The sequence below is a fragment of the Odocoileus virginianus genome, chromosome 6 (genome assembly GCF_023699985.2).
Source record: "Odocoileus virginianus isolate 20LAN1187 ecotype Illinois chromosome 6, Ovbor_1.2, whole genome shotgun sequence".
In the NCBI taxonomy this organism is placed as follows: Eukaryota; Metazoa; Chordata; class Mammalia; order Artiodactyla; family Cervidae; genus Odocoileus; species Odocoileus virginianus.
This window is the reverse complement of record NC_069679.1, coordinates 63466201-63479138: the sequence shown is the minus strand read 5'-3', so window position 1 is coordinate 63479138 and position 12938 is coordinate 63466201. Positions and strand designations below refer to the sequence as shown.

At 35.7% G+C, this 12938-nt stretch overlaps 1 long non-coding RNA gene across 1 annotated transcript; it reads right to left on the bottom strand.

The window, feature by feature from the left end:
- Positions 1–923: 923 nt before the first annotated feature.
- On the bottom strand, positions 924–12321 carry LOC110151055 (uncharacterized). The gene is made up of 3 exons (XR_002317940.2): positions 12091–12321; positions 9994–10160; positions 924–1032 (listed from the first exon to the last, which is right to left on the bottom strand). It is a non-coding gene; the product is annotated as an uncharacterized lncRNA (long non-coding RNA).
- Positions 12322–12938: the final 617 nt, after the last annotated feature.

The window sequence follows — 12938 nt, the reverse complement described above, 5'->3', positions numbered from 1 at the left end:
AGATGGCAGGCATATAATATGCACTAAAGAGTCAGAATAAATGAAAAAAGAGCCTTATTTTTTCTCTAGGTCCAATTTTTTCCTTTACCTATTATTTAAATTCCACAAGTTCTGATTTTGATTTTCACCATTCTATATGATAAGAATTAAGAGACAGTGATTTATGTGTCATTATTATCAGAGTAAACTTCAGTTATAATTAAACCAATCTAAAGAATTTTAAACAAAAAAAATCCACAGGTGATTTTTCTGAAAGGAATTTTTTAATCTGTGAAACAAATCAGCAAGTTAAACTAAAATTCAGAAGAGTTCCTCAAATATTCTTCGTTGTGCACATCTTGGAATGTGTCTATTTACTAGAGATTACGAAAAAATAAGACTACCTTTTGAGATAGGAGATAAAGCAGCTTATGTTCTGTAGGGCAAGCTCCTATGTTGGTACATTTATCATTCTTACTAGGTGATAACTAAGCTGACTCCAAGAATGCTGTGGTTGTTCAAGTGTGGTTAGCATGCCACTGGGGGTTTACATGATTATTTTAGTTGATGATACACAGACACACTATTTTAAAAAAATCAACAATTCCATGGATAATAAAGTTTAGGACTAGGTTAAAGTAGGCATTATGATGAAAGGAATAAGAGTCAACTTAAAATTATTTTAAAAATAACAGCCCAGTTGGTACAATGACATTGTGAAAACTGTGATGATCGTAAATGAAAGACTGAAGTTTTAGAAACATTAAGTTAAAGGAATAAGGAAGAGTACAAAGCACATTGTATACCATTAATAAGGAGTTATTAATTTGATGAGGTTTGGAAAGGGAATTGAGAAGCTGGACAGATACAGCTTCTAAACGATCTATGGACAATGGTTCAAGGACAGAGAATAAACAGACGCTATTAAAGAAAAGGTTCTGGCACTTAGCTGGGACTTTATCATAAACAAAGAGAGGTGATACAGCTGTCCATCAGTGGTCAGCTCATTGAGCGTCAGTCGGTCTGTTATACGTCTGTCTTCACACATCTTATCTATTTGAGAAAGAAAAGTACATGGAGACTGTGATCATATCTGCGTAGTCTACCTCCTTTCATATTGGTAGAACACAATATGCATGTAGATATTTAAATATTTTAATACTAATGAAAGAGCATTTTATGACATATGAATTGATTCAGAGGTAACTTTTTCTTAACAGTATGCAAAAAAACATATCCTAACTACATGGTTCAGTGAATTTTCACATACTGAATGAACCCATAAAACATCATTTTCCCTTTGTTTTCAAACTAGCTGCATTGCCTAAACTTATTTGTTCACTTTTACCTAAATGAAATAAAACACTCTACTCATTGGGATTTCATACCATGTCGTATCTTCAGATTGTCATAATTGTTAGTGCTTTTAATGTTTAAAGTCTACATGTGAACTTTTTACTGTCTCAACATAGGTTGGGAGCGGGGGTGGAATTACCATTAAAGCCTTATCTCTGGAGAGCTATATAGAATTCAATTAATATTTATTTTAAACAGCTTAAATTCCAACAGCAACAGGCCTGTTTACCTTTATTTTCTCTCCTTTTGTTCAATCAGAAGTTCAAATAGATACAATATGTGCATTATTATTAACCAATGAGATTATCCTGCTTTTAGTGAATTTTAAGTTGCTAAACGCTAACATATTAATAATTATGGTTTTCTTCTGGCCATTTCTTTTCTGTGATAATAAATACTGTAAAGCAGAAATGGAGAATACACCAAATCTCACACTCTTCTTGTGGTAATTGTGTTCTTGACTTCTTAGCTGCAATCTAAAATAGTTTTTCCTTGGTGGATTATTATGACTTTTGGATTCAGAAGAGAACTTTCCAAACTTCCAGGATTAGACAAATTACCAAGGTAGGAATATGGCTAGCATGTTAATTAAAATTTCCAGTTGATTTGATGAGCAATTACCTATTTTGAATTTCACTGCATAATACAATGAAAACAGAATAAATTTTTGTACCAATTTAAAAATTACTATTAATCTTTCTCTGAACTATGTTTTTTGTTTCCTTAATTTTTTCTTCTTATTCTTTTTTTTGAAATCTACCTCCATTGTAATCTTCTCCTCTACTGAGTCCTTATAACTTAAAATTGTTCTCCTCTTTCTTGGGGTGTGTGTGTCTCCTTTGTTCTGAATCTTTGGTCTATTTTGTTCGTCTGGTGATTTTTATGTTTTTTCTCTGCCTCTCTTTCTCTTTGGCTTCTTCTTTTCCATCCTTCTTCCCTCCCTACTTTGCTCCTCTTCCTTTTAGTTGAAAACTGAGAAAGCTTTATCTTGACAGCTCAGAGCAAAGAATATTTGATTAACTTTAAACTCATAATTTGGTAGATTTGTTTTCTTCTTATTTCATGATGTTTATTTTGAACATTTATTCATAAATCTCTTTGCCATTGACAGGTTATTATAAATAAAAATAACAACCTTTATGAGGTATAAGAATAAAATAATATGAACGTGATGCCCATAAAATGTGGTTTCTTAAATATTGAAAATTTCCAAAAAAACTATTTTCTAATTAGTTTTTAAAATAATGCATATTATCTTAATGACTTCAATAGTCATTAAGGTTTTTAGGAAAATGAGTAGTATATTCTAACATTCTCTACTTGCATAAGTCAATGGGAAGTATGTGTTTTAAGAAAAGAGTTGACAAAAATAGATCAATATTTCGACACATGCTGGAGAAAATCTTGAACTTCAATAGAGAAAAAAAATCATACATGCATAAAACTAAATTAAAAAATCAAGTGCAAATGCCAGTAACAAAAATAATCAAACTAGGCTCAGACATTTTTTCTATGACATTACATACTAGAAAGCAGTGAAATGTCTTTGTACTTGAAAGAGATTGAGTCTCATGACTTTTATACTTAGTTAGTATGTCACTTCATATGTGAAGATAACAGACGGAGTTAGATAGCCAAGGACTACCCATAACCCTTCCTGAAAAAATACTCAAGTAAAATTCTGGTCAGCCAAGACAGTAGTCAAAATAGAGGTTCAAAAAGAGGAGAGATGACTGTAGTGAAGGATGGTTGCTAAGAATTAAAAATTCATTTAATCATAAGATTATATTGCAATAATTATTATGGATAATTACAAAACAAAGAATAATTATTAGCAAGTCTTAGAAAATACTTATTTAAAGGTAAAAATAACTTGAATATAAGAAATGATTTAAGTTCCCCAGACAGATGGGGAAAAATAATGAGGAGATATGGGAAATGTTAAAATGTTCTGATAAACTTTTCGTCTGTGTGCAATTCAATGACTTTTAGTATATTCACAGAGTTGTGCATGTATCATCACAATCCATTTTAGACTATTTTTTTTTTTACCTCAAAAAGAAACTTTATACCCTTTAGCCATCAGCCCACAACCTCATAAGTACCACCAAATTCAGGCCTAGGCAACCACTAATCTACTTTCTGTCTTTATAAATTTTCCTCATCTGGACATTTCACAGAAATGAAATCATACAATGCGTAATGCTTTGTGACTGACTTCCTTCTCTTAGCATGTTTTTGTAGCATGTATCAGCATTCCATTCCTTTTTATATCCAAATAATATTCCATAGATATACTGTATTCATTTGTTGATGGGCACTTGGGGTTTTTCCTACTTTCTGGCTATTACAAATAATGCTGCTATGAAATTTTGGAATTTTTTCTGTGAACATGTGTTTCTTGGGTGTATGCCTAGGACTAGTGGATCATGTGGTAACTCTGCGTGTAACCATTTGGGGAACTGCCAAACTGTTTTTCAAAGTGGCTGCACCATTTAACATTCCCACCAGCAATGGATGAGTGTTTTAACTTGTACACATCCTAACCAGTACTTATTATCTATCTTTTTGATTATAGCCACCTTGTGTGAAGTGGTATCTAACTCTGGTTTTGGTTTGCATTACTCTAATGATTAATTATTTCGAGCATCCTTCCATGTGCTTACTGGTTATTTTTTTGGGGGGGGGGGATTTACTGGTTATTTAAGTCACGACTATTTAAATCTTTTTCCAGCTTCTTGACTGGGTTTTCTCTTTGTTGTTGCTGTTGTTGAGTTGTAATAGTTCTTCATATATTCTGGATACTAGATAATTATTAAATATATAACTTGCAAATATTTTCTCTCATTCCATGGGCTGTCTTTTCACTTTCTTGATGAGGTTCTTTGGAGTTCACAAGTTTTAAATTTTGATGAGGTTCAGTTATCTATTTTTTTCTTTTATAGTTTACTCTTTTTGGTATCATAGCTAAGAAAATATAGCTTAACTCAGAGTCAAAAAGATATTCATCTAGGTTTTTTTCTAAGTTTATTTTTTTTTCCTTCAAAAAGAGTTTCTTTATTGCTTTAACATTTAAAACACTTAAGTTGATGATTCTTTTTTGATTAATTTTTATAAATGGTGTCAGATTCAACTTTAGTTTTGTGGATGGTAGAAGTTCAACTTTACTTTTTTATATGTGGCTATCCCATTATCCCAGAACCATTCATGGAAAATACTATTGCTTTCCTATGGAACTTTCTTGACATTCTTGTCAAAACTCAATTGACATAAATGTGAGAATTTATTTCTGGATTCTAATAGCTATTTCACTCATCTATAAGTCTATCCTTACACCAGGTCCACACTACTTTGGTTACGATAGCATTTTGTAAGTTTTGAGATTGGGGAATGTGAGTCCTCCAACTTTGTTATTCTTTGTCAAGATTGTTTTGGATATTTTGGGCCTCTTGTACTTCCATATGAACTTTAGGATCAACATGCACCATTCTACAAAAAATGGCAGCTGAACTTTTGATTGAGATTGCATTGAATATATACATCAATTTGAGAAGTATTGCCATCTTAACAATATGAAGAATTCTATGAATCCAAGATGTCTTTCCATTTATCTTGGTCTTTGATTTCTCTCAATGACCTTTTGTAGTTTCCATTGTATGTCTTGCCTTTTTGGGGGGTTATATTTATTTCAAGTATCTTATTCTTTTTGATGCCATTGAGAATGGTATTTTCAATTTGTATTCCCTGATTTTTCATTGGTAACATATAGAAATGCATTTGAGTGTTGTATATTAATTTTTTATGCTGCAACTTTGCTAAACACATTTATTAGTTCTAGTACTTTTTGTAGATATAATGGAATCTTCTACATAAAAGATCATGTCGCCTACATTAAATAGTTTAATTTCTTCCTTTCCAATCTTGAAGCTTTTTTAGAAAAAGTCATATTGCTCTAGGTAGAAACTGCAGGGCAGTGCTGGATAGAAAATGTAATGAGAGCAGATATCCATGTCTTGTTCCTGATACTTGAGGGAAATCATTTAGTTTTTCACCACTGAGTATGTGTTAGCAGTAGTCTTCTTCACCAGTGTCCCTTATCCAGTTGAGAAAGTTTCCTCTTTTTCCTAATTTGCTGAGAGATTTTTCAGGAATGGATATTGGATTCTGTCAAATTATCTTCTGTATCTACTGACATGATCATGTGTTTTTATCCTTTCTTCTATTAATGTGTTTTATTACACTGATGTTTTTATAGGTTAGATCAATCTTGCCTTCCTGGGATAAATTCCATGTAGTTGTGGTGCATAATCTTTTTTATATAAATAGATCATGAAATTTGACATGTTGGTATTTTCTTGAAAATGTTTGCATCAATTTTCCTAATGATGCAAAAATATTTATGAAATATTTTAGAATATTCATAAAATATTGGTTTGTAGTTTTCTTTCCTTGTGGTGTCTTTGTTTGGTCTTGGTATCAGTCATACAGGCTTCACAGAATGAGTTAGAAAGAAAGCATTCCTGTCTCTGTTACTTTTTTGGAACAGTTTGTGAAGGATAGCTATTAATTCTTTAGAGGTTTGGTAGAATTCAGCAGTGAAGACGTTAGGGCATGGATCTTCATTTCTGGGAAGATTTTTGGTTAATAATTCAATCTCTCCAATTGTTGTCTATCCAAATTTTCTGTTCCTTCTAGAGTCTATTTGGTAGCTTTGTCCTTCTAGGAATTTGTCTATTTCAATTTGCTAGCATACTACTCTTCACAGAATCCCCATAATCCTTTTATCTGCAAGGTCAGTAGTGACATTTCCTTTTCACTTATGATTTTAGTAATTTGAGTCTTCTCTCTTTTTTGCTTTGTCAGCTACTTAAAAGTTTGTCAATTTTGTTCATCTTTTCAAGAAACCAGCTTTTAGCTTTGTTGGGTTTTTTATATATTTTTTTATTCTCTATCTCATTTATTTCCACTCTTATCTTTTTGTTTCCTTCCTTTTGCTTGCTTTAGTTTCGGCTTGCTCTTCTTTTTTAGTTTGCTATAGTGTATGGTTAATTTATTGATTTAAATTCTTTCTTCTACTTTAGTACAGATGTATAAAGTTATAAATTTCAGTTTAAATACCACTCTGTGCATGCTTTGGGATATGTTTTCAATGCTGTAAGCAGGTAGCTTACAACTATGCCTTCATCTTCATTTTCTTGTGCAGAGCCTCAAGGTCAGTCAGAGGTGAGAAATTATGGCTTTCTCAGCTCTTTCTTGAACATGAGCAGAGCACTGCAACTGCACAGGACTTTCTAGATTCCCTGGAATATGCTGAACCTCCGTAACATAGACATCTCATTCTATATTTTTTCCTTTTAATTTTTTTGGTCGGGGTCTTAGTACCTCCAACTAATATAATTGCCTCATGCACCTGCAGTGGTAAACAACTGACACGACTTGTTTTTGACAAATATCCTATAATAACAAGGCTATTCACACAGAGTAAGTTCTGATGCAGGTCAAATAAAGACTAACTTTGATAACAGACCTTTTCAAGGAGCTAAAAGGTCAAACAGTGACAATTATCTGGGGATGGAAAGAGTATGAGTGTCGAATCCATTCTGTCCCTCTCCACCGTGGCTACCAGGCTTCTGATTTTCACATCTATCATAGCTGTGAAGCCAATGGTTTCTAAAACTATCCTGGAACTGGGGGGAGAGGCATAGGAATAGGGCACGTTAAGAGCCACAAAGCTCACTGTTCTTACTGATATTTAGCCATTTTTCTTGAATAAACAATCCTAGAATATTGCAACCCTTTCACTCATTTCTGGAGTTCTGAATAAGTTGATTTTAACCAATTTTGGTCATTGTTCTCTTGCTTTGGGGCTTCCCTGCTAGTTCAGATGGTAAAGAATCTACCTGCAATGCAGGAGACCCGGGTTCGATCCCTGAGTTGGGAAAATTCCCTGGAGAAGAAAATGACAACCCACTCCAGTATTCTTGCCTGGTGAATTCCATGGACAGAGGAATCTGGCAGGCTACAGTCCCTGGAGTCACAAAGAGTTGGACACAACTGATCGACTAACACTCACACTAACATAATCTCTTGCTTTTGTGAATGAGCAGATTTTCATAGGTTCTTACTCCACCATTGTGAAAATGTTTCTAAACAAGTGCATTTTTAGATTAATATTACATATATATATAATGAATACAGAATATTTCAGGGTGCTATATTTCATTGTTTATTTTCAATTAATGCATTTGATCATGTGTCAAATTTTAAATTATAGAAACTAGATTAAAAAGTTAAAGGGAGGGACTTCCCGGGTGGTCCACACTACCAATGCAGGGGGCCTATGTTCAGTCCCTGGTCAGGGAACTAAATCCTACATGTTGTAACTAAGAGTTCAAATGCCCCAACTAAAGATCTCACATGCTACAACAAAGATCAAAGATCCCATGTGCTGCAACTAACATCTGGCACAGCCAAATAAATACATATTTAAAAAAAACAAAAAAAAGTCAGAGTGAAAAACAATGTGGTCAGTTTTTCAGAAGTTTAAACACAAAACTATACATGACCCAAGAATTCCACTCCTATGAAATATATATCCAAAATAATTGAAACCAGAGACTCAAACAGATACAGGAGCATCTCAGAGATGTCATGAGTTCAGTTTTGGACCACCACCATAAAACAAATATTGCATTAGAGCAAATAATCACAATAAAGCAAGTTACAGTCTGTTTGGCTGGGGAACTAAGATCCTGCAAGCTGTGTGGTGTGACCAAAATAAACAAACAAACAAACAAATAAAAATAATGTGTGTCCAAGATAATGTAACCAATAAGTGAAAAAGCTGAGACTTAAACTCAGGTCTAACTGTAAAGTATTCAATACAGTACTTTACAGTACTCATCTCAGAATACAGACAGTAAGTCATGTCATTTAATTCACATGATGTAAAAATTACAGAACTTTATGAAACAAAAACTGACTTCAAAAAATCAAACAATGTTAACCTAACTCATTAATTTGAATCATTCTTGGGGTAGGAAGAAATTGGCAAAGGAAAGACTAGTCACAGAGAATATCTTCCTAAACTTCTACCTCCTCAATCTTCTGCAGCTGGAAAATAGTTCGAAAGTCACTTTCCCATCACTCTTCATTTATACTGAAATTGTACAACAGCAAGTATAGAAGTTCTTAAACTAAAAGACAGTTAAAGTGACACTTACATAGATGAATGGCTCCTTTTCAGGAGCTTAACTTTCTCCTGAAAACATTTTAATAAGCCACATAGTACCAGACAGCACCAATCAAGAATTATCACTGTTGTCTCTTTCTCTCTTTAGTTCTTCCTTTCTTTCTTTGTTTTGGAAGTGTTAATAGCCTTTGACTCTTTTCTCCCTGTGTAGCATATGTCATATCCTACCGTGAGTCCATCTGTTGTATTTGAGTACAACTTCAGGGATAAGGAAACATTCATGAGCTCAAAAACCATATGCTATTAAGATTTTTGTTTCTGTTTTGTTAATAAACACAACAGGGAAAGAAAAATGAAGAAAAAATCTGAATCATCTTTGTAAATCCTGATCAGAGAAATGTTTAGTGTTACAATTGTTTTTATTATCTTAAGAATTTTTTAAAAATTTATTTGGCTGTGCCAGGCCTTAGTTGCAGCATGCAGGAACTGGTTCTCCGACTAGAGATTGAACCAGGGCCCCTGCACTGGGAGCGTGGAGTCTCAGCCACTGGACCACCAGGGAAGTCCCTAGGGTTTTGATTTAAAAATGGAAATATGACTGTACTTTATGCTTTGAGCACTTAGACCATAAAAGACGTGGGGACGCAAAAGAAAGAAAGAATATAGGAGCGATGGTCCGACTTCTGACTTCTGTCGTCAGAAGAAAGCCTGCCCTGGGTTGCGTACACAACACAGGTCATGAGAAATGAAGGGGCTGGTCAAAATAAACTTTTGCCCCAAACGAACAGGCTAACAGGAAAGTTAAAAGTTCTTTCCGAGATGGGGCTTTGAAAATTGTCATCCCTCAGCAGACGCTGGATGCTTCCAGACCTTCTGGACAAGTCCTAAATTCTGTGCAAGAAACTCCTTCCTGATTTCCCTTTTAAGGAAATTATCCTGAGATCAAATTAGTCTGGGTCGTCCGGTGGTATCTACTAATGCTTGAAAGAAAAAGAAGGAAATAGGCCTTTTAAGACCAAACAAAAACAAAAACAAAAACTTTATAGACAGTTTTATCTTTCAAGCGCAACAGCGACACCTAGTGGACAAAATCTTTCACTAACTAGAGCTTTTGTTATTCGGTCTCAAAGTCCTGTCCGACTCTGTGACCCCGCAGACTGGACTGCAGACGTCAGGCTCCTTTGTTCTTCACTGTCTCCTGGAGTTTGCTCAGATTCATGTCCACTGAGGCGGTGAGTTTAACGTTTTCTATTTCTATCTTTAAGGAAAAATATGCTATAAAATATTTATACCTTAATAAATGTTTTCTTCCCCCTAGATTCACTCAGGTCAGTGGCCACTGATAAAAAAAATTTCTCATATATATACTAAAAAGGTTCTCAGTAACTTGTGTGACCAGGGCCTTGGGTGCCCCAGAGAGTTGTTCAACAGGATGTCAAGTAATCTCTCGCACCCACAGAACTCACCTGGGCAAGGGAACAAGACCTCTTCCGAGCCATTTTTCTTCTTCCCATTAGAACTCTGATGGGGCATTCTGATAGTAGCCACACTTTGGAGGAGGTGCTGATCATATTTCTCCAAGGTACATGGAGCTCACAGTGAAATAGTACCACTCAGAGGCCAGGGCTAGAATCTAGTTAGAGTCCAGAATGGGGAAAAAATGATTGAAATAAGAGTTCTAGGTAAGATTGCCGCACAAGGATTAAGTTCTGTGTCTTAATTCTATATTTTAATAGACTAATCTAGGGGAAACATAAATCAAGAAAGCAAGCAAGCCATCAGTAAGTTCTAAATTGCTCTTCATTCTCCTTCAGGTTTAATCTTGTTAAGAAGTCCTAGAGAATTGCCCAGACCTTCTCTAAAAGTCAGGACTGGTCCTAATGCATGAAAAGACACCTGATTCTGATGCCTGAAGAAAGCTCCCATTTGTTTAGTATCTACTGCAAGCAAGACATGCTAAGATTTCATGCACATTAAATCAGACTGTATTTAATACATACAATCCTGAAGTGTAGGCATTTAAACCTACCTTTATATATAATAAAAATGAGGCTCCAGGCTGTTTAACTTAAGTAGTAGAATCAGAGATCAAATCTCAGTTACTTCAGTTCTAAATCCCACTATCTGTTCAATGTGTATTGCCTCCTGCCATACAGATAGAAGAAAAAGGAAATGGAAACTATTCTTCATCTCTTCTCTCGAAATCTGATGAAACAATTTTACTGTTATCCTAAATTGAAAAATAACATTTCCCCCTCTGCTTCGTACTGTCAAATTTGGTGTATTACATATTTTTCAGCTTCAGGGGAGATTCACAACGATGCCGCTTCACTAGAACCTAAGAAACATCACCAAGGGGCTTCCTGGCGGCTCAGTGGTAAGGAACCCAGCTGCCAGTGCAGGAGGCACGAGTTCACTCCCTGGTCCGGGAAGGTCCCGCGTGCCTCGGAGCAGCCGAGGCCCTGCACCACAGCTATGAGCCTGGGCTCCAGAGCTCAGGAAGCCACAACTACTGGGCCCTACGCCACAGCTACGGGAGCCCAGTCACCCAGAGTCTGCGCTCTGCAATAAGAGGAGCCGTGCAGCGAGAAGCCTGCACACCACAACGAGAAATAACCCCTGCTCACCGCAACTAGGGGAAAGCCCGCGCAGCAACAAAGACCCAGCACAGCCAGAAAGAAAAATAAATAAATAACAGTGTGGAGATTTCTTAAAAAGCTGGAAATAGAACTGCCGTATGACCCAGCAATCCCACTTCTGGGCATACACACCAAGGAAACCAGATCTGAAAGAGACACATGCACCCCAATGTTCATCGCAGCACTGTTTATAATATCCAGGACATGGAAACAACCCAGATGCCCATCAGCAGACGAATGGATGAGGAAGCTGTGGTACATATACACCATGGAATATTACTCAGCCATTAAAAAGAATTCATTTGAATCAGTTCTAATGAGATGGATGAAACTGGAGCCCATTATACAGAGCGAAGTAAGCCAGAAAGATAAAGACCATTACAGTATACTAACACATATATATGGACTTTAGAAAGATGGTAACGATAACCCTATATGCAAAACAGAAAAAGAGACTCAGATGTATGGAACAGACTTGTGGACTCTGGGAGAAGGCGAGGGTGGGATGTTTCAAGAGAACAGCATTGAAACATGTATATTATCTAGGGTGAAACGGATAACCAGCTCAGGTTGGGTACATGAGACAAGTGCTCGGGCCTGGTGCACTGGGAAGACCCAGAGGGATCGGGTGGAGAGGGAGGTGGGAGGGGGGACTGGGATGGGGAGTACATGTAAATCCATGGCTAATTCATATCAATGTATAACAAAAACTACTGTAATGATGTAAAGTAATTAGCCTCCAACTAATAAAAATTTAAAAATAAAAAAAAAAAAAGAAAAATAAATAAATAAATAGTTTTAAAAACCATCAGATTTTGATTTGCCTTAGTAGATTTATGAGAGTACCACTACTTGAACAAGTTGCTTAGATTTCAGTCCCGGCTCGCCTATTTATTTGCTGCATGACCTTGGCAAGTTACTTACGTGGGCCTCAGTTTCTTCATTTATAAATGGAACATGGTATGTGCTTAGCCAGGACTCACTCTTTGTGACCCCATGGAGTAGAACCCGCCGAACTCCTCTGTCCATGGGATTCTCCAGGCAAGAACACTGGAGTGGGCAGCCACTCCCTTCTCCAGCAGATCTTCTGGCCCCAGGGATCGAACCTGGGTCTGCTGACTGCAGGCTGATTCTTTACCATCGGAGCCACCAGGGAAGCCTGTATAAGTGGAATAATAAAATTTATTTCGTAGATTGTTGTGAGGACTAACTAAAGTGCTTAAAGTAGTGCCTGGCACTTAGCAAGAGCTCAGTATCATTATTATTGACAATATTATTTCTAATATACTAGAAAGTAACAAGTTATGTAATTATGTAACAACTTTGGGGTATAATTTACATAAATTCATCCATTTAAAATTTTTTCTCTAATTTTTTAAAAGAATTATTTTGATGTGGACCACTTTTAAAGTCTTTATTGAATTTGTTATAATATTGCTTCTGTTTTATATGTTTAATTTTTCCATGGGACCTTAGCTCCCTTACCAGGGATCAAACCCATACTCCCTGCACTGGAAGACGAAGTCTTAACCACTGGACTGCAAGGGAAGTCCAAAATTCACCCATTTTTAACAGTACAATTTAATAATAATTTTTAGTCAGTGTACTAAATATTTCAACAATCACAATTCAGTTTTAGAATATTACCATCACCCTAAAAATTTCCCTTGTCCCGTTTGATATATACCAGCCCCATCCTCAGCCCTAGGCAATCATGGATCTGCTCTGTCTCTGTAAATTTGCCTTCCTTAAACAGTCCACATAAATGGAAT